This window comes from Pelodiscus sinensis, chromosome 4, assembly GCF_052426305.1.
Source record: "Pelodiscus sinensis isolate ZL-2025 chromosome 4, ASM5242630v1, whole genome shotgun sequence".
NCBI classification, from domain to species: Eukaryota; Metazoa; Chordata; order Testudines; family Trionychidae; genus Pelodiscus; species Pelodiscus sinensis.
Genome location: NC_143055.1, coordinates 121,584,936 through 121,597,599, shown reverse-complemented (window position 1 = coordinate 121,597,599; position 12,664 = coordinate 121,584,936). Strand labels below are relative to the sequence as shown.

The window sequence follows — 12,664 nt, the reverse complement described above, 5'->3', positions numbered from 1 at the left end:
GGGATCCCAGTGGCCAGTCCCTGTGGTGCCTCTAGGCAGGTGTCGCGATGCGAGGGAAGTGAATTGGCTAGGTCCGAAGCATTCCCCCCACAGGGCTCAGCAAACCTCAGGGTGGAGCTGAGCAGATGGGAGAAGCAGGGGTAGGAGGGTGACTGCTAGGTATCAGTCTCTGCCCCTCGCTGTTGTTAGTTGGGCTGCACCGTGAGCCAGCGGGCAGCTCCCAGGACTGTCTCCTTTGAGCAGGGTGGCTCAATCGCAGCACGAGCTAGCCAGGGCGTCACTGCTGAAGCCCCACCCCCACCCCACCCCGTGATTGTTCCCCGCATTAGCCAGTTTACAGCGAGTCGGGTTATGCCGGCCCGTGCTGCAGTCACGTCTTCGCTATCCATGAAGACAGCCCCTGCACCACTGGAAACTGAGCTTTTAGTTCGGCCTGGTGTGTCCCCTCAGGCATGTCACAGTCCCCACTGTGCCTCAATTTCCCCAGCTGTAAAATAGGAACAATGCTGTCCTCCTTGGGAAAGCCCTCTGAGTGCTACCAATGGACAGAGTGAGGGCTGGCAAAGATTAGCCTTGCCTTGGTCATGTGAGCTTGGTATCCTTCCAGCAGGCGTATGGTGCTGTCAGTTGCTTGACAGCGCTTTGTGTCCGTATGAAATCAAGTGAGGTGGTCCAGTGACAAGCGGGTGAGTGGCTGAAAGTCAGTGGGCACGGAACAGGGTGCCAGGTGGTGGGTCACTGGCAAATTCAGCGTACGGTGAAGGGGACTCCCCCCACCTCTCAGCACTTGCGGGCAGAGTTCACAAATTACAAAGCTCTTCTCCCTTCCCCTCCAGCCAAGCTATCACTTTACTCCAGGTCCTTCACATGTGCTGTCCCTTGCCTTGGCTGGGCACTGCTCCAGGGCAGGCCTGGCTCTCCTAGCCCAGAATCACAGAAGTGCCCAAAAAGTGGGGCGGGGGGGGGGGAGGCATAAGCACTCAGACCTGTGATCCTCCACCCTGCTATTCTTGCCCCACGGCCCCCACCCACACACTGTCCCCCCCTCCAAAAAAATGCTCCTGAGCTACCTCTTCCTTCCAAGACCCACCCCCCACTTGTGCTCTCCCCCTGCCATTACCTGCCCTTACATGCCTCTGGCCCCCCACCCCTGCTCCGAGCCCTCTGGCCCTGGCCTGCCCGACCATGGGTTGCTGCTAGAAACTGGCAGGTTTTCTACCAGCTGATGCCAGAGCCAGGCACCCAACCTCAGCCAGAGCCTTCCCCCCCCCCCCATCCTCCCAACCAAATCTCCCTCCCACAGAGCCAGGCACAGGAGGAACCGGCTGGGTAAGTTCATCTTACTTTTAAAAGAGGCCGCTCCTGCCGGCTGCCTCTGCTCGCAGTGTGTTCCAGGCAGCAGCACGGAGCCCAGCTGCCGGCTCACTGATCTAGCGTCAGGTGGGCCTGCGCAGCATGTGCTCTGCTCCCACCCCAGCCCAGCATCCCCCTAGAATGGCACCTGGGGGCAACTGCCCTTCCCTGTCCCCCCTTCGCTAGACCTCTGTCCCAGGAGCAGCAACACTGCAGCCCAGCTCTTGCAGCTGCCCGCCACGCGGCCCAGGACTGGAGCTGGGGCCAGTTGCCCCGTAGCATCTGCCTGGCTGCTTCTGGGGCAGGCCATGTGGCAGCTTCTTCTGGGTCCAGGGCCACAGTGCAGCTGTCTCCAGGAGCAGCCACAGCAGAGCCAGCTCCAGCAGGTGCCCATCACATAGCCCACTCTGGGATCAGCCTGGCAACCACCAGCAGCAGCAGCTAACCTGACTGCATCACCATGCTGCTTCCTGGCTCTGCTTAGGAGGTAGGCAAGATTAATTTTTTTTTACAACCTAGAAGGAATTTAGGTATGTGTATATATTGGCATTGTGGATGGCAGTGAGCATTTATGGCTGGTGTGTCATAGTCAATGTGTGGGGTGACGATCGGAGTGTAGGCGCGTACAGGCAGTCCCCGGGTTACGTACAAGATAGGGACTGTAGGTTTGTTCTTAAGTTGAATCTGTATGTAAGTCGGAACTGGCGTCCAGATTCAGCCGCTGCTGAAACTGATCAGTTTCAACAGCGGCTGAATCTGGACACCAGTTCTGACTTGGTTCTTAAGGTGAATCTGTATGTAAGTCGGAACTGGCGTCCAGATTCAGCCGCTGCTGAAACTGATCAGTTTCAACAGCGGCTGAATCTGGACACCAGTTCTGACTTACATACAGATTCACCTTAAGAACCCCAGGCATCCCCAAGTCAGCTGCTGCTGAAACTGATCAGCGGCTGATTCCAGGAAGCCCGGGGCAGGGACTTCCTGTAGTCAGCCACTGGTCAGTTTCAGCAGCGGCTGACTTGGGGACGCCTGGGGCAGAGCAGCTGGGGTGCTGCTGGGTTGGTCCAGCAGCGCCGCCGCTCCTCGGTGCTACTGGACCAACCCAGCAGCACCCAAACTGCTCTGCCCCAGGCGTCCCCAAGTCAGCCGCTGCTGAATCTGACCAGCAGTGGCTGAATCAGGACGCCTGGGGCAGAACAGCTGGGGTGCTGCCCGGTTGGTCCAGTAGCACCCAGAGCGGCGCTACGGGACCAACTGGCAGCGCCCCAGCTGCTGTACCACAGGTGTCCGGAGGAAAGCCACGGAGCACGGGGGCAGCGGGACAGCCCAGACGCGCCGTGGCTGTCCTGCTGCCCTCGGGCTCCGTGGCTTTGCTCTGCTTTGCTCCCCGTCCCCCTGGTCTGCAGACCAGGGGGACGGGGAGCAAAGCGGCGGAACACGCGGGCAGCGGACAGCCCAGACGCGTCTGGGCTGTCCGCTGCCCAAGCGCTCCGAGGCTTGGCTCTGCTTTGCCCCCCATCTCCCTGGTCTGTAGACCAGGGAGATGGGGGGGGGGGGGGGGCAAAGCAGAGCCAAGCCACGGAGGACGCAGCCAGCTGACAGCTGTCAGCTGACCGCGCGCTCTGCGGCTTGGCTCTGCTTGGCTCTGCTTTGCCCCCCCCCCCCCCCCCCCCCGTCCTCCCGTCCCCCTGGTCTGCAGACCAGGGGGAGGGGGGGGGCAAAGCAGAGCCAAGCCGCGGAGCGCGTGGGCAGCGGGCAGCCCTGTCCGCTGCCCACGTGTTCCGCCGCTTTGCTTCCTCTCCCTGGTCTGCTGGAGACCAGGGAGAGGAACGCCCCGTTCGTAACTGCGGATCCGACATAAGTCGGATCCGCGTAACTCGGGGACTGCCTGTATATGGCTGCAGCGTGGATGCAGTGTAGGTGTTGATGGGGGTGTAGGTGTGTATATGAGTGCAGTGCAGATGTTGATGAGGGTATAGGTGTGTATAAGGTTGTAGTGTGGATGGGCTGTAGGTGTATATATGGGCGCAGTGCAGATGGGGTGTAGGTGTTGATGGGAGATGTGGAGTGTATATGGGTGCAGTGCAGATGGGGGGCAGATGTGTATATGGCTGTAGTGTGGATGGGGTGTAGGTATGTATATGGGTGCAGTGCAGATAGGGTGTAGGTGTTGATAGGGGTGTATATGAGTGCAGTGCAGATGGGGTGCAGATGTTGATGAGGGTATAGGTGTGGATAGGGTGTAGGTGTATATATGGGTGCAGTGCAGATGGGGTGTAGGGGTGGATGGGGGTGTAGGGGTGTATATGGGTGCAGTGCAGATGGGGGTGTGGGGGTGTATATGGGTGCAGTGCAGATGGGGTGTAGCCGTGCATAAGATTGCAATGTGGACAGTGTCGGCATGTGTGGCTGAGGTGGGGTTAAACTCCTCTCCCCACACCCCTACACTTACCTTGTTTCGTTCACAGGGGAGGCGCTGGTTGGAGTGTCGGCTGCTGCTGAGGTCCCAGCCTCTTTCCACTCCTGCACGCACCTCCGATGCTCCGTGGGGCAGCCAAGCGGAAGGGCGCGAGCTCTGCCAGTCACGTGGCAAGGTGGGCTAATGGCGGGTGCTCGGCTGAGAGGCTGGCGCCTGTCCATCCCGCCTCAGGCAAGCCCTCTTGCCCGCGCGCCGCTGTGCCTGCCGCGCCCCACCCCGCACGTGCAGAGCGTAACGGCTGCAACGGGCTAGTGGAGCGCGCGCGAGTTTGAACAGTCCGGCGCGGGAAGCAGCTGTTCTGTGCCCCGTGCGCAGCTGGCCCCTTGGCCGTTGCTGTTGCTGTCTCTCCCTCCCGTGCCCAGATCCCGCTTGGCTGAAAGTACGAGCGTGGTTTCTAGCGTGAACAACAGGCTGTTTGGTGCCGCTGTCAAATCTTAAATCATCCCCCACCCGAAACATCTCGTGCGCGAGCTTTTTCTGCCAAGTGATGATCCTGAAGAGCTGTGCAATAGAGATCTAACGCGCTGTGCAATAGAGATCTAACGCGCTGTGCAATAGAGATCTAACGCGCTGTGCAATAGAGATCTAACGCGCTGTGCAATAGAGATCTAATGCGCTGTGCAATAGAGATCTAACGCGCTGTGCAATAGAGATCTAACGCGCTGTGCAATAGAGATCTAATGCGCTGTGCAATAGAGATCTAACGCGCTGTGCAATAGAGATCTAATGCGCTGTGCAATAGAGATCTAACGCGCTGTGCAATAGAGATCTAATGCGCTGTGCAATAGAGCTCTAACGCGCTCCCTCGATATTGCTCATTGATAGGTGCATAGAGTTTCAAGAACCTCACGTAAAGCGGTGTAGGAACTAGGAAGATAATTCGCTAAAAATCAATGGCGCACTCAGTTAAAAGCTTTATTTGTGAGCATGGTACAAACCCGTAATCATTTACTTGGAAGTTTGCTGATTTTAAGACATTGGCATTGCTAAGCTGATGACTACTTTGTAACTGTATTATATGATTATTAGAAGGCTTTGCATAAAATATCAGTTTACATACAAACATATCTGTAACACAGGGGTGTCATTTGAATGTGCTGTATAGTTCACATGATATCTAAATAGATTCATAGATTCATAGACTTTAAGGTCAGAAGGGACCATTATGATCATCTAGTCTGACCCCCTGCACAGTGCAGGCCACAGAATCTCAACCACCCCTCTTAGAATAATCCTCTCACCTATATCAAAGATATTGAAGCATTCAAATACTTTGAAGGACCCAACATGCAGAGAGTCCTTCAACTGTGATCTGTGCCCAATGCTACAGAGGAAGGCGAAAAACCTCCAGGGCCTCTGCCAGTCTACCCTGGAGGAAAATTCCTTCCCGACCCCAAATATGGCGATCAGCTAAACCCTGAGCATGTGGGCAAGACTCACCAGCCAGACACCCAGAAAGTTCCCTATAGCAACTCCTATCATCCCTCCATTGACCTATTTCCAACTGATAATGAATGGTCAATTAGTTACCAAGATCATGTTATTTCATCCAACCATCCCCTTATCATAAAATCATAGAACTGGAAGAGACCCCAGAAGGTCGTCAAGTCCAGCCCCCCACTCTAGGCAGGACCAATCCCATCTAAATCAACATTTAGAGTCTAACATTTTACTCTATGAAAGGTCAGAAGAAAACAAATGATATATACAATTGAAATCAGTTCAATAGATGTTCAAACATACATTTTATATTTTAATTAAACATACAGAAGGTGAATAGCAATAATCAGTTATACTATACAAAAATTGTGTTAGGCAATTAGCAAGGTGACTGACCATCATGTCCTGAAAAGATGAAAAATAAAATTTCCACAGATGACACAGAGGCAGCAAGGTGGGGGGAAGTGACTAGTTGACTACTCTCTTAAATCCCTAATACCCACCACCCATGATTACAACCCACCAATGTTTTTTTCAAAACGTGTTTCACTAATGCTGCATTAATGACAAGAGGTATTTTCTTCAGCCCCCAAAACAACCTTTTGTGCCCACCATTGAGAGAGCCATGAACTTTTCAGTGATTAGAAAAATCAAAATAAAACTATTCACATGTATACTTGGACATAATCCTGCAGCCCTATTGACCTTAAATGAACAGTAAGGACTGCTGAAATGGGTTCTTTTTACATGCTTTTGTAATTTATTATTAACATATTTTATTTCAAATTACAAATTTCACAGAGAGAAAATGGGTCAGTACCAGGACTGGCAGGGGCACCATTTGTGGGCGCTAGGGGGCAGTAGCCTCCTGCTCACAAGTTTGGATTTCATGCTTGAGGTGTGCTTAAAGCTATGGTGACCATATTTTCTGAACCAAAAATAGGGACACATTAGCCCTTAGGGACACATTAGCCCTTAGGCCCTGCCCACCTGCCACAGGAATTCCCACCCATGAGCATAGTACAGGCAGTCCCTGGGTTACGTACAAGATAGGGACTGTAGGTTTGTTCTTAAGTTGAATCTGTATGTAAGTCGGAACTGGCGTCCAGATTCAGCCGCTGCTGAAACTGACCACCAGTTCTGACTTACATACAGAATCAACTTAAGAACCCCAAGCGTCCCCAAGTCAGCTGCTGCTGAAACTGATCAGCAGCTGATTCCAGGAAGCCCGGGGCAGAGCAACTCTTCCCCGGGCTTCCTGTAGTCAGCGCTGGTCAGTTTCAGCAGCGGCTAAATCAGGACGCCTGGGGCAGAGCAGCTGGGGTGCTGCTGGGTTGCTCCAGTAGCGCTGCTCCTCGGCACTACTGGACCAATCCAGCAGCACCCCATCTGCTCTGCCCCAGGCGTCCTGATTCAGCCGCTGCTGAAACTGACCAGCAGCGGCTGAATCAGGGCCAGAGCAGCTGGGGTGCTGCCGGGTTGGACCAGTAGCGCCCAGAGCGGCGCTGTGGGACCAACCGGCAGCACCCCAGCTGCTCTGCCACAGGCGTCCGGAGAAAAGCCTAGTCTGCTGGGGGGAGGCATACTAGCTGCGCCCCCCCCCCACCCCAGCAGACCAGGAAGACACAGGCGGCGGACCGAGACGCACCGCGGTCCCGCCGCCTGGGTCCTCCGCGGCTTTGCTCCCTGTCTCCCTGGTCTGCTGGAGACCAGCAGACCAGGGAGATGGGGAGCAAAGCCTCTGAGGACGCCGGCAGCAGGACAGCCGCGGGGCATCTGGGCTGTCCCGCTGCCGGCTTCCCCCGCGGCTTTGCAAAGCCTCGGGGAAGCCGGCAGCGGAGCAGTCCAGGCGGCCTGGGCTGCCTCGCTGCCCGAGCCCCCCTGCAGCTTTGCAAAGCCACGGGGAAGCCGGCGGCGGGGCAGCCCAGGCGCGCTGCCGGCTTCCCCGCGGCTTTGCAAAGCCGCGCGGGAGGGGGGGGGGGCTCGGGCAGCGGGGCTGCAGACCAGGGAGACGCAGAGCAAAGCCCCAGAGTACACGGGCGGCAGGACCGCGAGGTCCCGCAGTCCGTGTACTCTGGGGCAGCCCCGTTCGTAACTGCGGATCCGACAAAGTCGGATCCGCGTAAGTCGGGGACTGCCTGTACTTCCAGGGTCAAGATGGACATATGACTGGAAGGGTGTCATGTGACCGCTCTAAGAATTATTCCCATCATCCTCTACCAGTAGGGATGTGTTTGGGCAATATAGAAGCCCCCCCCATGCAACTATACTGCAATTTCATTAACCCAGGCTCCAGACCTAGGGTCCCATGACACTGTAGTGCTAGATGAGATCCAGGATGCTAGTCCTATTACTCTGCAGTGTAGATGCAGCCCCATTTGACTCAGGGCCTGTGAACTATCTCACAATTTCATGGAGCAACTTCCTTAGTCCTCTTAATGGATGATGCTTACTGGCACTGGCGTGCGCACGGGGTATGCCAGGTGTGCCCAGGCACACCCTAATGTTTCAAAAGGGGAGTGAGCGAAGGAGTGGCGCTCTGGGGAACGGACGCCGTGGCGGGTTTGCCACGCATGCGCGGCCAAAACCGGAGGGGCTTAGGACCCCATGGAAAGAGGCGGCAGGGACACAGCAACATCACCCGGCCGCCCCATCAAGCGAGGTGAGTTTAAACCCCGGGCGGGAAGGCAGGCGGTGCCCAGGGCAGGGGCTCGGGTGCAGCGCAGCTGGCCTTGGAGGAGAGGTCGGGGGCAGTGTGACTGGCCTCAGGGGCAGCGCAACTGGCCTCGGGGTAGGGGTCGGGATCGGGGGCAGCGCAACTGGCCTCAGGAAGGGAGGGAGGAGGGGGAGCTGGGGTTGGGGGCAGCGCAACTGGCCTTGGGGGGGGAGAGGGAAGGGGGGGCCAGGAGCAGGATCGGGGGCAGCGTGGCTGCCTCCCCCCCCCAGAGTTGCTTCCCATCCCCTCTTCCTCCCGGCCAGTTCCTGCCCCCCCAGCCAGTCCCTCTTCCTCCCTCCCGCCTGCCCAAGATCAAGTGTATCCGGTTTTTTGGGGGAGGGTCTACCTGGCAACCCTATGAGTCGGACCTGGTGCAGGCACCAAGTGATGGGGACTGCCGGAACTTTGGGAACCAGAGACTGCGGGGTGGGGGTTTGTGGCCCAAAAGGGGGTTGAGAAACCTAAGAAAGACAGAGTAGAGGGAGCACCAGAAGGGTGACAGTCAGGGAGACCCTAGAACTCTGTTAGGGTATGTCTACACTACCACCCTAGTTCAAACTAGGGTGGTTAATGTAGGCAACCCAAGTTGCAAATGAAGCCCGGGATTTAAATATCCCGGGCTTCATTTGCATCTTGCCGGGCACCGTCATTTTTAAAGCCCCGGTAGTTTGGACTCCGTGCCCGCGGCTACACGCGGCACGGAGTAGGTAGTTCGAATTAGGAGGTGGAGGGGGGCAGGTGGAGGGGGGCAGGTCTCAGGAAGGCTGAGGGCAGTGAGAAGGGCAGGACTCAGGACAGCAGAGGTGGGTGAGGGATTGGGGGGGGGGGCAACAGGCACCAGGGGAGCTGATGGAGCAAGGGGAGAAGACAGGACAGCAGAGGGGAAGGTGCATGAGCGGACTGGGGGTAGGGTGTCTGGCCAAGAGGGAGAGTCTAGGAGGCGACTTGGTCCCAGATGAGGGATTTTTCTGGATCAGGGGAGATCACTTCTTGCCCCCTGCTGCCCCACCCCCTTCACACTGGGCTTCCTGGCTCCCTCCTCTCCCGAAGCCCAGCTGAGCAGCGTGTTGGTTCCCTGCGCCTCCAGCCCAGCCGTGCGCCGCTTTTCCACACCTGCCAGCCAGACCAGCCATGCACTGCTTTTCTGCTCCCCCAGCCCAGCTGAGCTATGTGCTGCTTTTCCGCCTTCCCCCATCCCCAGCCCCGTATTTGCTTTTGCGTGCTCGCAACAGGCAACACCTACCGCCACTGCTATTGACTGGATTCCCCAGCAGCAGGGAAAGGCTGGGAAGCATCCCTGAATCCTATTGTATTCCCCCAGCTGAGGAAGGGGGAGGAGAATCAGCTGCATGCAGCCACTTCTAGCTTCATTTAGAGCCTGGGGACTTTTCGGGACATTTCAGTGCTGCACGGAGCACCAGAACAGGACATTAAAAATTGGGACTGTCCTGGGAAATCTGGGACTGATGGTTAGTGTAGCTTAAAGCACATGCCCTGACTCCAGAGACAGTTCTTAAATGCATTTGGGCAGCTTGCAGTTTTGCCTTTGGGACAGGGAGTTTGCTATAAAAAGAGGGAAGGGCAGGATGATTAAGAATAACAAAAGGCTGGTTATTCAGGTAACAGCACTTAAAAGATGGAAGAAAATACAGGCATCAGTGTTGTGCTGCAGGCATCTGCATTTGGATCACTGCTGTTAAACTTCTCATAACTGTTCATGAAAAAGGGGTAAACAATGACTAAACTAAAAAACTAAAAAGCTTACTGAATATTAGGAATCAGTAGGAAAATGAATATATAATAAGACAAAAGACCATATTGCCTCTCTATAAAATCATTGTGTGCTCACATCTTGAATACTGTATACATATCTGGTCACCCCATCTAAAAATATATATATTGAATTTGGAAAAGGTATAGAAAGGGCAACAGAAATGATTAGGGGGAGGAACAGCTTTCACATGAGGAGAGATTAACAAGACTGGGACTTTTCATCTTGGAAAAGAAATGATTAAAGGGGAGGGGATATGTTAGAGGTCTAGAAAATCATGAAAGGTATGGAAAAATAGAATAAGGAAATGTTATTCATTCCTTCACTAACATATCACAAGAAGCTCACCCAATTAAATGTATAGGCAGAAGATGTAAAACAAACAAACAACATTATTTTTTCACAGTCAACTTGTGAAACTCTTTGCCAGAAGATGGTGGAAAGGCCCAAACTATAATAGGATTCCAATAAGAACTAAGGGTATGTCTACACTACAGCGCTAGTTCGAACTAAATTAGTTCGAATTAGTTAATTCGAACTAAGCTAATTCGAACTAACGCGTCTAGAACTAAAAACTAGTTCGAATTAGCGTTTTGCTAATTCGAACTAGCAAGTCCACATTGAGTGGACTCTGAACAGGGCTTAAGGATGGCCGGAAGCAGTGCCGGCAGGGCATCAGAGGAGGACTTAGAGCGTGGAGATGCTGTCTCAGGCTAGCCGAGGGCTGCACTTAAAGGGTCCCGACCCCCACCCCGGACAGACAGTTCTAAGGGGTGCCCCGCTTTCAAAGCAGTCCTGGCTTGGATTGCCCGGAGTACCCACACTGGGTACATCACACCACTCGGCCATCAGCCCGGCTGCACTTGCCGCAGGCTGCCATCTGGGGAGAGGGGGCAATTGGGGGGCTGCAGGAGAGCTTCCACCCCCAGAAGCCCGCAGAGCCAGCCCAGTCCTCCCCATCGGGGGCTCGTACCCCATTCCTCCCTCACCTCCTTCCACTTACCCTTCCCTAGCCCCCCTTCTTATTGATGTACAAAATAAAGATAACGTTTCTTCCAACATTGACTCTGTCTTTATTGAACAAAACTGGGGGAGACTGGGAAAAGGAGGTGCGAGAGGGGAAGAGAAAGGCTGGGAGAGGGGAGGGCAACTAACATGATCAGGGGTTGGGAACAGGTCCCAGATGAAGAGAGGCTACAGAGACTGGGACTGTTCAGCTTAGAAAAGAGGAGACGGAGTGGGGACAGGATAGAGGTCTCTAAAAGCAGGGGTTGGGTGGAGAGGGTGCATTCAGAAAAGTTCTTCATGAGTTCCCATAAAGAAGGACTAGAGGACACCAAAGGAAAGGAATGGGTAGCAGGCTTCAAACTAGTAAGAGAAAGTTGTTCTTCACAAAGCAAAGAGTTAACCTGTGGAACTTCTTGCTGCAGGAGGCTGTGAAGGGTACAACTAGAACAGAGTTTAAAGAGAAGTGAGATCAAGCCATGGAGGTTGGGTCCATGGAGTAGTCTTAGCCAGGGGGTAGGAGTGGTGTCCCTGCCCAAAGTTTGTGGAAGGCTGGAGAGGGATGGCACGAGACAAATGGCTTGGTCACTGTCTTCGGTCCATCCCCTCCAGGGTCCCTAGGGTTGGCCGCTGTCGGCAGACAGGCTACTGGGCTAGATGGACCTTTGGTCTGACCCAGGGCGGCCATTGTAAGCTCAGGGCTCAGGGTCGGGGGTCTCAGTGGACCCCCTTGATTTTCATGCACACCTGCTCCTGGGTGGCCAGGCTGGCAGCTCTCCTGCCCTAGACGGCCACTTTCCTGTGCCTAGTGCGGAGATCGTGGACGAGGTCCACAATGTCTGCACTAGCCCAGGAAGGTGCCCGCCTCTTGCGGTCCAGGGCAAGCTCCCGGGAGCCGCCAGCCTGGTCCTGGGAAGAGGGGGTGGGCTGGGGGACATCGGGTGGGTGGCTCTGTGCCGTGCCAGGTGCAGGGTCTGCTGGCTGGGTGCTGGCAGGCTTGCACCTGGCATGGGCACCGTAGCCAGCCCGTGCCCCTTTAAGGGGTCCGGGGCCGGGAGGGGGGCATAGAGTTTCCCTGGTGTTGGCCAGAGTGGCCACCAGGGAAAGCTGGGGAGGGCTAGCCTCCCACTAGTTCGAATTAAGGGGCTACACACCCCTTAATTCAAACTAGCTAGTTCGAACTAGGCTTAATCCTCGTAAAATGAGGTTTTCCTAGTTCGAACTAAGCGCTCCGCTAGTTCGATTCAAATTCGAATTAGCGGAGCGCTAGTGTAGCGGCTATGAATGTTAGTTCGAACTAACGTCCGTTAGTTCGAACTAACATTGTAGTGTAGACATACCCAAAGTAAGTTCAAGGAGGATAGGTTCCTTAAGGGCTACTAGCCATAATGGGCAGGAATGGTGTCCCTACCTTCTATTTGCCAGAAGCTGGACATGGGAGACAAAGGATGGAGCATGATGATTGCCTCTTCTGTTTATTGCTCCTGAAACATCTGGCATTGGCCACTATAGTATTGGAAGACAGGCTATTGGGCTAGAAGGACCTTTGGTCTGACCCAGTATGGCCATTCTGATTTTCTTATCTAGAGCTGAAATGTATCTATCTAAGATACATGTAACCCACTTGACCCCACTCCCCTTCCAGAGCTGAGGGGGAGCCCAGGAGTCCTGACATGGTCTCTCTCTCTCTTTCTCTCTCTCTCTCCACAGAGTTAGTAACAACGTAAGAATATACATTAAAATGTTAAGGCTAACTAGTGTCCCTTAAATGCCTTTCTACAAGATGTCAGAATACTTTAGAGTTAGAGCTGAGTGGGTCTAATACTTATTTAATTTTATTTTATATAGGAATTAGATACAGTGGTTCTGCTAACTGCTAAGTTGTCTGACAAAAAAAGCA

General features: G+C 54.5%; 1 protein-coding gene across 2 annotated transcripts in view; it reads right to left on the bottom strand.

The window, feature by feature from the left end:
• Positions 1–4,355, bottom strand: part of LOC102448589 (broad substrate specificity ATP-binding cassette transporter ABCG2-like) — a 142,800-nt gene extending 138,445 nt beyond the window's left edge. For both annotated transcript variants that reach the window (XM_075929563.2, XM_075929565.2), the window contains exon 1: positions 3,806–4,355. The gene's annotated coding sequence lies outside the window, so the exon portion shown is untranslated. The remainder of the gene's footprint in view (positions 1–3,805) is intronic.
• Positions 4,356–12,664: the final 8,309 nt, after the last annotated feature.